This window comes from Dendropsophus ebraccatus, chromosome 10, assembly GCF_027789765.1.
Source record: "Dendropsophus ebraccatus isolate aDenEbr1 chromosome 10, aDenEbr1.pat, whole genome shotgun sequence".
Lineage (NCBI taxonomy): Eukaryota > Metazoa > Chordata > Amphibia > Anura > Hylidae > Dendropsophus > Dendropsophus ebraccatus.
The window spans coordinates 84,141,071-84,156,440 of NC_091463.1; positions in this window are offsets into that span (position 1 = coordinate 84,141,071).

The following is a 15,370-nucleotide window of genomic DNA, read 5'->3' on the forward strand; positions in this document are numbered from 1 at the left end:
GATTTATCGAGCCGGTTATCACGAAAAGTCAATCGTTATCGCGAAAATTCAAACGATAATTGTTCCGTGTAAACGCACCATTATATGGTGACGTTAAACAATCTAGTTTGCGATCGTTTATCGTTAGTCGTTAATCGTTAAAAATCGATTCGTCTAATATGACCCTTTACTTACTGAATTTTTGTACCAGCAAATAACAGGTTACAACTTTTCATCACTAGCTGATATTCACAGTACAGGATTCCCTTTTGCATGAGAGGAGGTTTCCCTCCCCTTGTAAGCCATAAGAAGATTATCTAAGCTTAGAAAAACATGGCTGCTTTCTTCCAGAAGCAGCGCCACTCTTGTCCGCAGGTGGTGTGCAGTAGTGCAACTCAGTTTCATAGAAATGAATGGAGCCAAGTTGTAATACCACACACAATCTGAGGACAGGTGTGGTGTTGTTTTTGAAAGAAGGCAGCTATGTTTTCCTAATCCTAGACAGGCCCCTTTAATGTTACTAGGGCTGGATAAGACTAGATTCACTCCACTAGCTGATAAAGGGTTAATTTTGAAAATTTTCAGTCCACAAACGGCTCCATCATCATGCATGAGGGCTGTATACATTAGCAATGTCCATGCAGCCCTTGCTTTTTACTGTCAAAATAATAAAGATTATACTTACCTATTCTCCCCTGGTGTCCGGCAGCCTTTGCCCATGTCCCCCACTCATCACTGACCCTTCTGGCCCCATCGCTTCAGTGACAGGCTGCTCAGCCAATCACTGGCCGAGATGGGTCAGTGCTGTGGCCAGTCACTGGCTGAGCAGTCTGCCACTGAAGAGATGGGGCCAGAAGGGTCAGTGGTGAGTGGGGGACATGGGCAAAGGCTGCAGGACACCGGAGGAGAATAGGTAAGTATGAACTTTATTATTCTTACACTGTCATCAGTTGTTGGCCGTGCACCACTACACATTACGATGAGCGGCCAGCGGACAATTATTTTTAAGCAGCGATCAGATGATATTCGCCGGTGGTGACTTGACCAAATTTTAATAATAATATTTGTAATTAGTAATTGCTGTCCCATTCTTGTGGATATGGTATAACCAATAAATGTTCACGTGTGGATAGCTCAACAGAAATCCATGCAGCCCCCAGAGAAAACCCCATTCCGATAATGAACTGATTTCCTATTGAAGATATTGCTGCAACAAATTTAGTCTCTATTAACCTGCTGATGACCCTAGTGATGGCCATCATGCCTTGCCTTTGCTTAAAGGGAATCTGTCACTAGGTTGATGCTGCCCTAAATGATGGCAGCATAAACTAGTGACAGAAATGCTGAACAGATCGGTATGTTACTTACATCCTTTTGTGCAGCCGTTCTCCTAATATGCAGGAGAATATGATTCTTGACACACCCCTCCCCCCGCCCTCCAGCTGCTGATTGACAGTTGACTGCCTATACGCAGCATGGATAGATAACTGCCAATCAGCAGCTGGTGAGTGGAGTTTTCTGCTTCTCATGAATATCCAGGACTACTGAGCTCATACACATAATGGAGAGGACTACTTATTATCCCTGTTGTTCAGGAGGATATCTATGGATCAGCTGCACAGAACAATGTAAGTGATACATCATTCTGTTCAGCTTCTCTGTCACTACTTTACGCTATTCTTAGATAGGACAGCATAAACCTACTGACAGAGACTCCTTAAAGAGACTTTCCCTTCTGCAGTCCTTGGGCCACCATAGGTCTGAAAATATTATCATGTCCTACAGCTCCTTGTTTTACAATTTCCGCTAAATAACTAGAGTGTTGGGCGCGCTGCCCAGTCCTTAGAAGTCTGTCCTAAACACACGCCAAAGTACTGTGTCTAATTTGTCTCGCAGAATGTTCTGTATTCTGATTTTCTCATCTTTTCCTGATTACGTTCCTGGGAATTGAAATATGCATGAGCAAGTTCTCTACTGAAGCTGTCCAGCTACTGTGTGAACACATTTATTAAGAAAATCACATACACTATCATGGAATTACTGGCAGAAGTAATCGGGGAAGGAATGGTTTTGGGCACTTGCTTGACCTGGATGACGGTGATGATGGAGGGGTTGACGTTTTTTAATTTCAATGTAAATGCTGTCATATAAAATAATAAGCCTTAGATGAATAAGACATCTCTTTCTCTTTTATGAAATTCCATATTATAATAGTGGATTAAGCGAGGTGTCAGCGGGCAGCCAGCTGCTGAACCTCGGAGGAGCCAGTTACAGTGCTGAAATAGGAGCAAGCCAATGTCAAGAAAGGAGCCAGTCACAGTGCCCACAAAGGAATCAGCCACAGTGCCCACAAAGGAGCCAGTCACAGTGCCCACAAAGGAGCCAGTCACAGTGCCCACAAAGGAGCCAGTCACAGTGCCCACAAAGGAACAAGCCACAGTGCCCACAAAGGAGCCAGTCACAGTGCCCACAAAGGAGCCAGTCACAGTGCCCACAAAGGAACAAGCCACAGTGCCCACAAAGGAATCAGCCACAGTGCCCACAAAGGAGCCAGTCACAGTGCCCACAAAGGAACAAGCCACAGTGCCCACAAAGGAGCCAGTCACAGTGCCCACAAAGGAGCCAGGCACAGTGCCCACAAAGGAGTCACCCAATGTCAGAAGAGGAGCTATCCACAGTGCCCACAAAGGAGCCAATCACAGTGCTAAAATAGGAACCAGCCAAGGTCAAGAAAGGATCCAGCCACAGTGCCAACAAAGGAGCCAGCCACAGTGCCCACAAAGGAGCCAGCCACAGTGCCCACAAAGGAGTTAACCACAGTGCCCACAAAGGAACCAGCCACAGTGCTCTCACAGGAGCCAGCCACAGTGCCCACAAAGGAGTCACCCAATGTCAGAAGAGGAGCTAGCCACAGTGCCCACAAAGGAACCAGCCAAAATGACCATAAAGGAACCAGCCACAGTGCCTACAAAGGAACCAGTCACAGTGCCCACAAAGGAGCCAGCCACAGTACCCACAAAGGAGTAAACCACAGTGCCCACAAAGGAACCAGCCACGTTGCCCACAAAGGAGTCAGCCAATGTCAAAAAAGGAGCGAGCCACAGTGCCCACAAAGGAACCAGCCATGGTGCCCACAAAGGAGCCAGCCACAGTGCTGAAATAGGAGCCAGCCAATGTTTAGAAAGGAGCTAGCCACAGTACCCACAAAGGAGCCAGCCACAGTGCCCACAAAAGAGCCAGTAACAGTACCCACAAAGGAGCCGACCACAGCGCTCTCAGGATTCTTCTATAATGCTTGAAAAGCCCCTCTGTTCTCACAAGACTCACCCGTAAGCATTGCGGCTTCCATAGAGTACATTTGCTGGGCTGGGCACCCTGTACTACAGTGTACTATACAGGAGAAGAGATTCTTCCCGAGTCCCTGCTCCTGTACATATTTTGTGTGGGTACTTGCAGGGTAATTGGGATCTGAATCTGGAATTGATCGGAGAGATTATATAATCTTGAGACATCCTCTCATCTCTAGGTCTCTTGTCACTGATAGGCGCTGCTTTTAATGCATTTAGTCCATATTAATCGAAAACGCTGACCTGACTCCATTTACATAGACTTTTCTATATTCACATACAAATTGTGTTAAGTTCCAAAATTAGAGCAAGAAAGCCGCCTTTAAATATCCTCCGGAGCCATGTGTGGTGTCTTTCCAATAGACACTTCAGCAACAGGAAGGGTGTGAAAGGATACCCAGTGATCCTCCAACAAGCTGATGGGCCTCAGTTGGGTGTAGTGGATAAACATGACCCACTCCATGTGCTTCAAAAGCAAGCTGACATACTGAAGCTTTTAGCTTCACCATTTCGATGATCTCTCTTGAAAGCTTCAGCCTTAGAGTGAGCACATCTAAGCCGTGCCTTATAAAATATAAATGGAGAAAGCCGCAATTCTGCTTGACAGAAACGGCTTCTGAGCTCCTCCGAAACACAGATGTTTGTGTGGGCAAAGACGCCCTCGCCTCATCCCCATTTGTAGTCCTCACCTCAACCGCATCTCATGTCAGAACAATGCCGAGGTCACCAGAGAACAAGGCGGAGGACCGGAAAACGACTTCACAGTCAATTAGGAAGAGGTCAAACTAATGTGAGAGGACTTCATAAAATGGTCAGGATCATCCCGGGAATCTGTCACTCAGCAAAATACTGAAATTTATATTGAAATCGATATTTCCTGGAGATCATAGCTAACTATTCCGAAAGAGCTATCGACAATGCAATAGGGGGGGTGGGGGGGGGGGGGCATGTGGTCGTGTAGTCTCATTTACAAGGTCATGAGATTGAAGTTCATAATCTAATATATATTTAACAGCTGCACTGTCCGTAGCCTGGAGTCTTCTGATATCTTATGAGCACAGTTGGCAGCCATTGTAAATATCCTTTATTGGCTCAAGAGATGCAGTTTAGCGCAGCTACGGAGATTGAAACAAAGACACGTGAGCCACCGTAAACTAGAGAGTATTTGTTCTTAATGTGTTTCTCCTTTTGTTCTTTAGAGGTAAAAAAAATAAGTAAATAATAGAAAACCTGAACAATTTTTTTTTATGTTTCTATAATATATTTGTAAGGTGCTGAGATTTGCTTTTCTGATATTGCCTTTTTAAATCGCTCTGCTGCAAAGAACTAATGTTAAAAATGTAATTCTTTTAAAGGAAAAAAAATTTAATTCTGGCAGCCACCACCAGAGGCAGTATAGGAGCCCTTCTGTTCTGCGTAATTGAGTTTAAAGGGGTAGAGCGGCGCTAAACAATTATTCACTAAATAACACACATTACAAAGTTATACAACTTTGTAATGTATGTTATGTTAGTGAATGTCCCCCTTCCCCGTGTTTCCCCCCACCCACGCCACCCCTGGAAGTGTAGTGCTCTATACTCATCTGAGGCGCGTCGACCCCCGTCTGCCATCTTGCGACAATGATGTAATCTTTGGGCAGCCGGACGAACCGCTCTGACCGTCCCTCGTGCCGGCCGCCCTCTGCCGCATTATCAGCTGCTCAGCCGCGATTGGCTGTGACATCACATTTTATCTAGAAAGTGACATCACCATTTTATCCAGGAAGTGAAGCCTTGATGCAGTAGTGAGTGCAGGGAAAAAAAACCCACTTTATAAGCATTTCCCATAATAAGTGCATATTGGTGATTTGTATAACTTTTGGGGGGACAATACAATACATTAATAAAAGTATTCGCCAAACTTCTCTTTTCTTAGTATCTTGTATTGCCTTGATACATATACCATAAATCAAATAACTTCTAAATTATATGATCTTCAGTAAAACTCTCCATTCCGTGTCTAAAAGTCTGTGCACAGTTATGTGTCTCCATGGTTACAGACTACAAACAACCCCTACGTTGTCAGACTACTTTCTGTCTGTCCACAACTCTCTTCTAATCCATCAAATGTACAGTCTTCCCAGGGATTGTGTGTAACCATGGAAACACTCAAGTCTGCACCAGAGCTGTACATACAAAACTGTAATTTTATTTTTATTTTTTCCCCCAGATACATTGGAGAAATTAAAAATAATTCCAATACCCTGATTTTAGCTATTAGTATCAGGTATGATCCTCACTTACATGGATCAGCTGAACATCCCCCAGGTGTGGACATGCCTCCCAATTCCCCATTTCTCATGGCAGGGGCCCCCTTTATAAAAAGGGGGGCACACAGAATTGCACCCCCACACACACTTTTCTCTAGGTCAGATATTAGTTTAGGCTTTCGGTTCAGTCCAGTCCCCCCCCCCCCCCACCATTTTTCCCCGTTTCTGTATCCAGGTTGTTTTTGGCGTCAGTGCATTTGATTGGCAGCTGTCAATCGAGTGGGTAGAGGGAGCCGTTATATCTGATGTTTATGCAGTCCAGTGCTCAGTCGGCACACAGCCTTTGAAAGGAGAAGATCCCCCGTCCGCCCTCCCTTGTTCAAGGTCGCTCCTTTCAGTCAAGGTTCTTAATAGTGGGGTGTAGTCTCCCAGGTCTACTAGGAGGACTTGTTAGCTGCAATGGCTCAGTTTATGGTTCCAATTATTTATTAAATACTTATTTATTTGCCATTTGCTTGTATTTATTTGACCCATATTACAGGCACCGCTGCCATTTTGAGCAAAATATTTTTGTCTTTGTTTCATGGGGTTGGGGATTGCAATTCTGTGAGATTGCTCCACTAAATGAGCCTCAAAGAGCAAAAGTCCTATGCAAATTTGCCGCAAAGTTAACATTTCCGATGGATTTCTTGGGCATTCCTTGGCAGTCCGGTGGAATGACTTAAAAATTTCTATAAATGAGGTGCAAAAGTTAGGAGGTATGGGAGTAGACCCCCTTAGACATCCTACATACTGGATCATTTGTGGATCCAGCTAAAACTATAGATCCCCCAACATGGGTTTAGCCTGCTCTCTATAGGCTATATAGACTATTTATCGCAATTGCCTTCCATATCCTCAGTAGTTTCCTTCATCCTTGCCTTGTCTCACAAGCACTTTACAAGACCATGACCAGCAGCTTTTAAGTGTGTTTTTTGAGTCCTTAGGATATGCCATCAGCATCAGATTAGAGCTATGGTTTTGCCTGATACTTTAGCTTAGCTCCGTTCTCTAAAAAGTAACTAAGGACTTTGGCCTGAAGGTTAGACCTTCTGGACACTTCCATTTCCTTGTGTATGATGAGGTAGTCTAAGTCATACCCGGGAGAGTCCATATGCTTCCAACTGGAGACCCAAGCCTGTGGAACACTATCTGCCTGATTCCAATGAGACTAAATACCAACGGCTTGAGCACCACCAGTCTGCACACAGTAGGCCTGAATACTGAATGCCCGAGGATAGTTACGGTGCCCATACACAGTGGCGGTAGATTTGGCTGATACTATGAGGGCTTAACCACTGGTGGAAATAAGGATGCTAGATTTTTTCAACCCAACCCATTCTCAGAGGAAAAAGACAGTGCCAGAGCAGTCTGGCTTCGGTTTACCCCTTTCACCTGGGAACACATGGGTGTTTGGCCATGTTGAACACTCATGTGCATAGAAAGGCTGGGAAAGAAAAGTAAAGGCCAAGTTATTGTAGGTGAATGGGCACCTTTAGTCTGAGCCATGTAAGCAGTCTCGACCTGGCAGTCTACAGGATCATCGGGAATGATCCAATCAGTTCTACTTTTCAAGTTAAGAGACTGTTCCACTGTTTAAGAGACTGATCTTTGTTTCTGTTGTAGCCATATTAGTCTATTACTATTGCAGCAAGAAAGTAAGCATCAATTTTGCCCGGTCATTGCTGCTTGAAGTTCCAGCGCCCCTTACTCACGCCATATCCGAGCGGTGCCCCCCTGCCGCTACACAACATTGACTTTGTCGATACAACCCGTAGACAGAGATATGAAGACATTTGCTATATGGCCACATTCACTTTCAGCTGAGGGAATTGCTCTGTTCCCAATAGGCGCATTACTCATCGAAGCACTTAAATACACAGAAGGCAATTCACCTTGTATAAACTCAAAAATAGCAAGTAACTCTTGACATCATTTATAGTATACAAGATAATTCAAGGCATTAGACGGCTCCAGTAAATTCTTCCTGCATGGCGGTGAGTCGCATGGTGTTGAATGTGTCTGGTGACTTATCTGTAGCGTTGGCTGACACAGGAAAGAAACTCGGGGTTAGGTGACATCTTGGATAAAACTGTCTTCTATCACAATCAGTGTCACCGGCTGTTCGGATCTCTCTCTCTTTCGCCCGAGATGTCTTCGGTCAGCCAATCATACATCGGCGCCATGCGTTTCACAAAGGACGTTCCCTGTCATTTTTCACTTGAAATCTAATCACAGACAGACTGGAGAGATGCATCATGAAGACCGGCTATTACAGGACTCTGTGTCACCGGCTGCCTGTATACTCATTACTCGTGTAGCCGGCTTCGGGTTGTTAGCCGTCGTTCGCCGTGGTTGGAGAAGCTCTGTGGTTATATTGTGGCCGCCCGATAAATATAATTTTCCTGCAAAACACATGGAGGTCATCATTAAACATGGAGGACTGTAGGGCTGATGGCCCTTAACAAACATCATTTCAGAAACTATTATGAAAGCCATCATTTTTTAACCCCTTAAGGCCAATTTTATTGCCACCTTTTCTAAAAGCTATAACTTTTTTCCTCTCCATTGACAGAGCCATTAGAGGGATTATTTTTTGCAGGACAGGTTGTACTTGGCAAGAGAAACCTTTTATTCTATTAACCCCTTCATGACCAAGGTCATTGATGCAGGAATATCCAGGTCACAATGAAGCAGTGTCGCCTCCCTGCCTTCTAAGAGCCATAATGCTTTTATTTTTCCACCTACAGGGCTGGTTGGGGGCTCATTTTTTGCGATCTCTTGTTTTTATTGGTATCATAATAGTGTATAAGAAATATTTTGATAGCTTTTTATTATTTTTTTCTGATATATAATATAAAAAAATCAGCAGCTCTGGCTTTTTTCCCCTCTTTTTGCGGAAAAAATATTTTAATATATTTATAGATTGGACAATTCCGCTCGCTACGATATATAAGATGTTTATTTTTACATTTTTTTTTTATAATGGGCAAGGAGGTAATTTTAACTTTTATTGGGGTATATTTTATAAAGGATTTTAAAAAAAGTAAGTTTTTATTTTGACACTTTTCCTTTACAGTTAAACATGCAATATACTGATCAATGCTAAGCCATAGCATAGCATAGATCAGTACTATCGGCGATCTGTACATAGAGTCTGCCTGAGAGCAGATTCAATCTACACATCGCTTCGATCCAACAGGACGGAGGTAAGTGGCTTACCCTGGCCATGCAACCATGCTGCGGGGGTCCTGATCAGTCAGTGACAGGTGCTTAACCTGTCACTGACTTCCTTAAATGCCGTGATCGCTATGCATCGTGGCATTTAAGGGGTTAATGACAGGCAGCTGCTGTACACTGATTTATGTGGAATCACTTGTATTGGAGCAGCACTGCACACATTTACAGCCCCATCAGTGCAGGAATGGATATATATATATGTATTATTGACGTGCGTGAAGGGGTTAGGGTATTACCAAACAAAAAAAAATAATAAAGAAAATTCTAGGGTGAAATAAAATTAAAAAACGCAATTCCTTCTTTGGTAATTTTTGCAATGTTTACTTTCCAGTATGGGGCTATGTTCACACTACGTACGTCTCCGGACGTAGCGCGTTCCATGAATAAGCGGCCGGAGACTTACGAATTTTTGTACTATGGAAAGTATACGATGTACGGCCGTAACTTACGTCCGTAGCGTAACATGCGGTCCCATACGTAGTGGTGATTTCTTCATTTTTAAAGCTTTTTGTGCCGATCCAAAAGGTTCTGTGGGGTGTCCGGGGCTAGGCGAAGCTTTCCAAGTAAAAGACCGCTGTCAGATCGCTACGTAGGGCGCTCGGGAAGCGTAAGTAGACTTCGGGCGTAAGTTCGCGCTCCGTACGTAGCCGGCCACAAGTAGCGTAAATCTCCGGCTGAAAATATGCGGCCGGACATATACGCAGTGCGAACATAGCCTAAATGACATGTTAACTTTATCCTGTGAGTCAGTACCATTACAGCAATACCAAATTTATATTGTTTTGTTCTTTATTTATTTTGTATTGCTCTATTCTGTGAGGGTTTGTTTTTTGTGGGGTTATCTGTAGTTTTTATTTGTACCATTCTGGGATGGATGTGACTTTTTGATCACTTTTTTTAATACAGTATCTCTTTTTTTCTGGGAGGCACTGCGAATGTATTATTCTGCTATTGTTCTCAATGTGGGGAAAATAACATTAGCAATTAAATGGTACACAAAAAGTTGTGTCATTTGCCATAACAACCAGGTTTCATTTTACCTGTTAAGATAAACAGGAAAGTGCAACAGCACTCTGCAAATGCTAGGACTAGATATACTCCACTATTGTACACACAAAAATGACATAGTTTAATTTTTATGGTCCTTTTACACGGAACGATTTATCGAATTTGCACGATAACAATCAAATTTGAACGATATTCGTACGTGAAAACACAGCAAACGATCAAGCGACGAGCGAGAAATCGTTCATTTTGATCTTTCAACATGTTCTCAAATCACCAATGATCGTTCGCAAAAAATTCGCAGATCGTTCAGTGTAAACCGTCTTTCAACAATTTCACCTATGTGTGAGATAGGCTTAAGCGATCGCAAAACGATCACAAAACGATTTTTCTGTACGATGTATCGTTCCGTCTAAACGCTGATCGTTATAAAAAAAACATTGTTCATTCAAAATCGTTAATCGTGCGATCGGGTGAATTATCGCTCCTTGTAAAAGGACCATTAGTGAACATTTAGATGGACTAACTGAAAATGCTCCAGATTTATTGCAGTGTTTCAGGCTGAAGGGTAATCTAGTGCATGTGATGACAATCTAGTTTAAATGGAAACATGTCACTAGGTTGATGCTGCCTTAAATGAGGGCAGCATAAAATAGTGACAGAACTGCTGAACAGAACAATGTATTACTTACATCACTCTGTTCAGCCGTTCTCCTAATATGCAGGAGAATAGGATTCTTGCCACACCCCTCCCCCCGCCCTCCAGCTGCTGATTGACAGTTGACTGCCTATACACTATTTATTGTCCATGATATTCAGGAGGAAATCTCCATCATTCTGTTCAGCTTCTCTGTCTCTAGTTTATGCTACACTGACATAGGACAGCCTAAACCTGCTGACACAGTCTCTCTAAGTTTAGAACAACTGTTGGTTGAAATGTACACCAGAGTTTGCACCAGTATTTTGGGCAATTTTTTGCACACCTAAAGGCACACCCCTTTTTACCAAGACCATGTTTCTTTTTTTGTAACTGTCAGAAAGTATCGAAAATGCATAGTAAATGTGGTGAAAGTCGTGTAAGACTTGCCCAAAATTGCACCAAAATTCTGGCCATAGTATTTTGGTCAGTACATGTAGCTACAACCGGGAAAGGGTCTAAAACAGAAAAAGGTCGAAAATCCGATTCCTCCCCTGCTGTAGTTAAAAATACTGAGCAAAATACTATGGGGAAATTTATTAAATCCAGCATTTTCTGCGCCGGGCTTAAAATGTCCCCACAGCGCCAATGTTCCCCAGATTTATATAGAGGCGTACACTGCTGCTAAAGCCTACGCCGGCTCAGAGCCCCCGATGTGCCCCCTCTCCACCCCCTCCCAACAGCATTGGAATAGAGCTCAAATGAACTGATTTTATGAAACACTAATTACATTTACCTTATTTTGTTATTTATAATACACAAGAAAATAATGATTTAGCTTTTTCTATTATTTTTCTATTTCCTATTGACGATGAAAATGCAAGAAAAAAAATTTCAAAAAGTTTCATAGTTTGTAGATTCAATAACATAATAAATGTTGGCGCAGGTTCTGGTCTGCTCGGAGTGTGAGTCTGTTTCAGGGCCCCATCACATTTCTTCCTGCATTTCTTGTTTTTTTTGTGGATATTTTCTGAATACTGTACCAATCTTGGTGCGTCCACCTGCGTACAGAATGACTAAACCTCGCGTTTTCCTAGGCACTAAAGAATAAGTGGAACCAGGGGCGTAGCTAGGATTCACAGGGCCCCACAGCCCTCCCCTACGCAGAACACAAAGTACTATATATATACTCTGTATATATATATATATATATATATATATATAGAGAGAGAGAGAGAGAGAGAGAGAGAGAGAATATATATATAGGGCCCTTGGGCTCCCCTCCTGCACGGGCCCTATAGCAGCTGCCTACCCTGCCTCTATGTTAGCTAGGCCACTGAGTGGAACCTGCCTGGGCAGTGAACTATGCTGGAACAGGACACTTCATGCTGAAGAAATGAAGGACTAAGCACAAATCTCGGACTTTAATGTATTCTTAATGGTGGAGAGAAGAAATAAAGGAAAGAGGCACATTTTGCCAAAAAGCTCTTCATATGTTACTATTAGTATTCAGTGGGGAAGAAGTGGCTTATACAAGGATGACGGACACGATTTACTGGTTTCTTTAAAGATATTATTTGATCATGATTTAATATCAGCATAGGAATTGCCGGTATTCACGTTCATTACTAGCTATTCTCCTTATATCGTTTTTCTCTATGCCATTTGGGTCTTTGCACACTTGTAAAAATCTGCCAGATTACAATTTATAGACTGTAGAATAGATACAAGGGGAGATTCATCAAATATGGTGTAAAGTGAAACTGGCCCAGTTCCCCCTAGCAACCAATCAGATTCCACCTTTCATTCCTCACAGACTTTTTGGAAAATGAAAGGTGGAATCTGATTGGTTGCTAGGGGCAACTGAGACAGTTTCACTTTACACCATGTTTGATAAATCTCCCCCAATAACTTTAACGGAACAGTTCTAATGGAGAATGTGTTGGAGCAGTCACCCCTGCAACCAGTTTTCAACTAAGGTACCTTTACACAAAGAGATTTATCTGACAGATTTTTTGAAGCCAAAGCCAGAAATGGATGTGAAAAGAGGAGAAATCTTAGTATTTCCTTTATAACTTGTTGTCTGTTTGTAGTCTTTTATAGGCTGGCTCCAAACATCTGTCAGATAAATCTCTCTGTGTAAAGGCACCCTAGGAAGCATAGCTTGTTCTTTATCCAGGCATCATCAGGTGGAGAAAGTGAAGTTAAACACAAATCTACCATCAGACTACATAGCTTATTTGTAGTCTGTTGCCATGGAGACACATAGGTCTACATAGGAGCTCTAAGCACAAAACAGTACAATTTATACCAATTATACCCTGCCACTACAGTTTGCTGAGGATGGATTTTCTCATCTGTCTCTCAATCCTTGTTTTGGGGGTCAATCCAGATATCTAGTCTATACAGAGGCCACAATCTAGTACTGAGGAGTTTAAAGAGGATGTACCTGATGGTACATCCTCTTTATTATGACCCATGGATAGAACAAAGCCATCACGGGGAAGACAGTGCCACGGTCCGTTTTTTGAACCGTGACCCGGTACCCGTGTATGGCGCCGTTCTATCCACGGGTATCGGGCCGGAGCTGAAGCACTGGAGGTGTACTGGCCTGCCCCCAGAATTCCCTCCCCTCTATGACGCGGCTCCTTTAGATTCAATGGAGCGGCATCATAGACGGGCGGGGGTTTCCTCCCACTGGGGGCGGGCCGGCCCGCCTCCAGTGCTTCATCCCTGGCCCGGTACCCATGGATAGAATGGCGCCGTACACGGCTGCGGTTCTAAAAACGGACCACGGTACCGGCTTCTCCGTGATGGCGCCGTTCTATCCGTGGGTCATATTAAAGAGGATGTACCAGATGGTACATCTTCTTTAAAGGGGTTTTTAGCCCGCTGTCTGCCCCCTCTGTATACAGCCTGAGGACAACCTAGAAAACATGGATACAGCCTATGACCTATGGCTGCATACATGTTTTCCAGGTGGTCCTCGGGCTGTATACACCTTCTCCATGGAGTGGGCAGACAGCGGGAATCAAAAGCCATATGAACCCGAACCTCGCCCCGTTTGCTCATCTCTAGTAGGGACCCAATGCCACCACTACACAATGTACAGAACTGAAGCTTCTGGTTACAAACATTGTTTATATCCAGGCACTTTGGCTGTGCAAAACAGCTAATCTGTGGGGGTACTAGATGTTAGCACCCCATTGATCAGCCATCGATGACCTATCCTATGAATAGGCCATCAATGAGGTTCCCTGGAAAATCCCTTTAAAGAGATTGTAGGGAACGCGACAACAGCGCCACAAATGATAGGTTGTGTGTGGTATTGCAGCTCATCCACATTTATTGGAGCTGAGCTTCAAACCCAGATACAATCTATGAACATATCTTGTGCTGTTTCTGGAAGGAAGCAGTCCTGTTTTTCTCATTCTCTACAACCCATGACCCAATGTATATATATATATAACTTAATATATGTTCACTACAACAAATACAACTGCAGGATTTATGACCTATAGTCCTCTTCAGGATTTTTTTTTTTTACTATGTATTTCCATAATCTCTCCTGTTAGATGGGCATTTCACATTTTCCATGAAGTTATTAGTGAAATACTTATAATTGACCTTTAGCTCACCCGTGATGAGTGTTAATGACCTTTTGCTGAATCACAAGGAGAGGAAACCTTGGCGGACGCAATTCTTCCCCCGTACTGTATAGAAGTATATAGGTAAAGCTAATTGCCCCCGACCTGGTCATGGTGATATCGGGTGCGAGAGCACAATACAATCCCATGCTTCTCCTTGTACAGTCTGTTCAGCTTTAAATGACCTTTAGTGGAGATGAAGGAGTCTTGAAGATAAACGTCTCTGACACCACCATCAATTGTGTTAATATCTCCTTCTCTACCTCCACTTGCTGGAGGCAATCCGGCAGCTGAGGTCTCTACAGATTAGAGGTCCCCGTGCAAGAACCGGCATTGTTAACCTCCTGTCCTTTGTCTTCTAATACGGAATGGTCCTGCAAAAAGACAAATGAGTCCTATTAATACTCCACAAAAAATACTGCTCACATCAGCTGGAATTTTTCAATCTCCCGATCGTTATGAGGACATCAATCCGCCCTCCTCGTAATTCACTTTTCTCCATCAGTTGATAAAAAAATCCCATTAATGACTGGGTAATTTTCCTGGAGAATATATTTTCCTTGTAAATCAAGAATAAAAAATCATGGAACTTAAAAACACAAGTTGGCTTATACCAAGGTTGGCTCTATGTTGTATGGTGGCCTGTAGGGTACTTTCTGCTGGCATTCCCTATCTATCTATCTATCTATCTATCTATCTATCTATCTATCTATCTATTATCTACCTATCTGTCTATTTTCTATCTATCTATCTATCTATCTATCTATCTATCTATCTATCTATCTATCTATCATCTATCTATCTATCTATCTATCTATCTATCTATCTCTTATCTATCTATCTCCTATCTATCTATCTATCTATCTATCTATCTATCTATCTATCTATCATCTATCTATCTATCTATCTATCAATCAATTATCTATCTATCTATCTATCTATCTATCTATCTATCTATATATCTATCTCCTATCTATCTATCTATCTATCTATCTATCTATCTATCTATCTCTTATCTATCTATCTCCTATCTATCTATCTATCTATCTATCTATCTATCTATCTATCTATCTATCTATCTCCTATCTATCTATCTATCTATCTATCTCCTATCTATCTATCTATCTATCTATCTATCTATCTCCTATCTATCTATCTATCTATCTATCTATCTATCTATCTATCTCCTATCTATCTATTATCTATCTATCTATCTATCTATCTATCT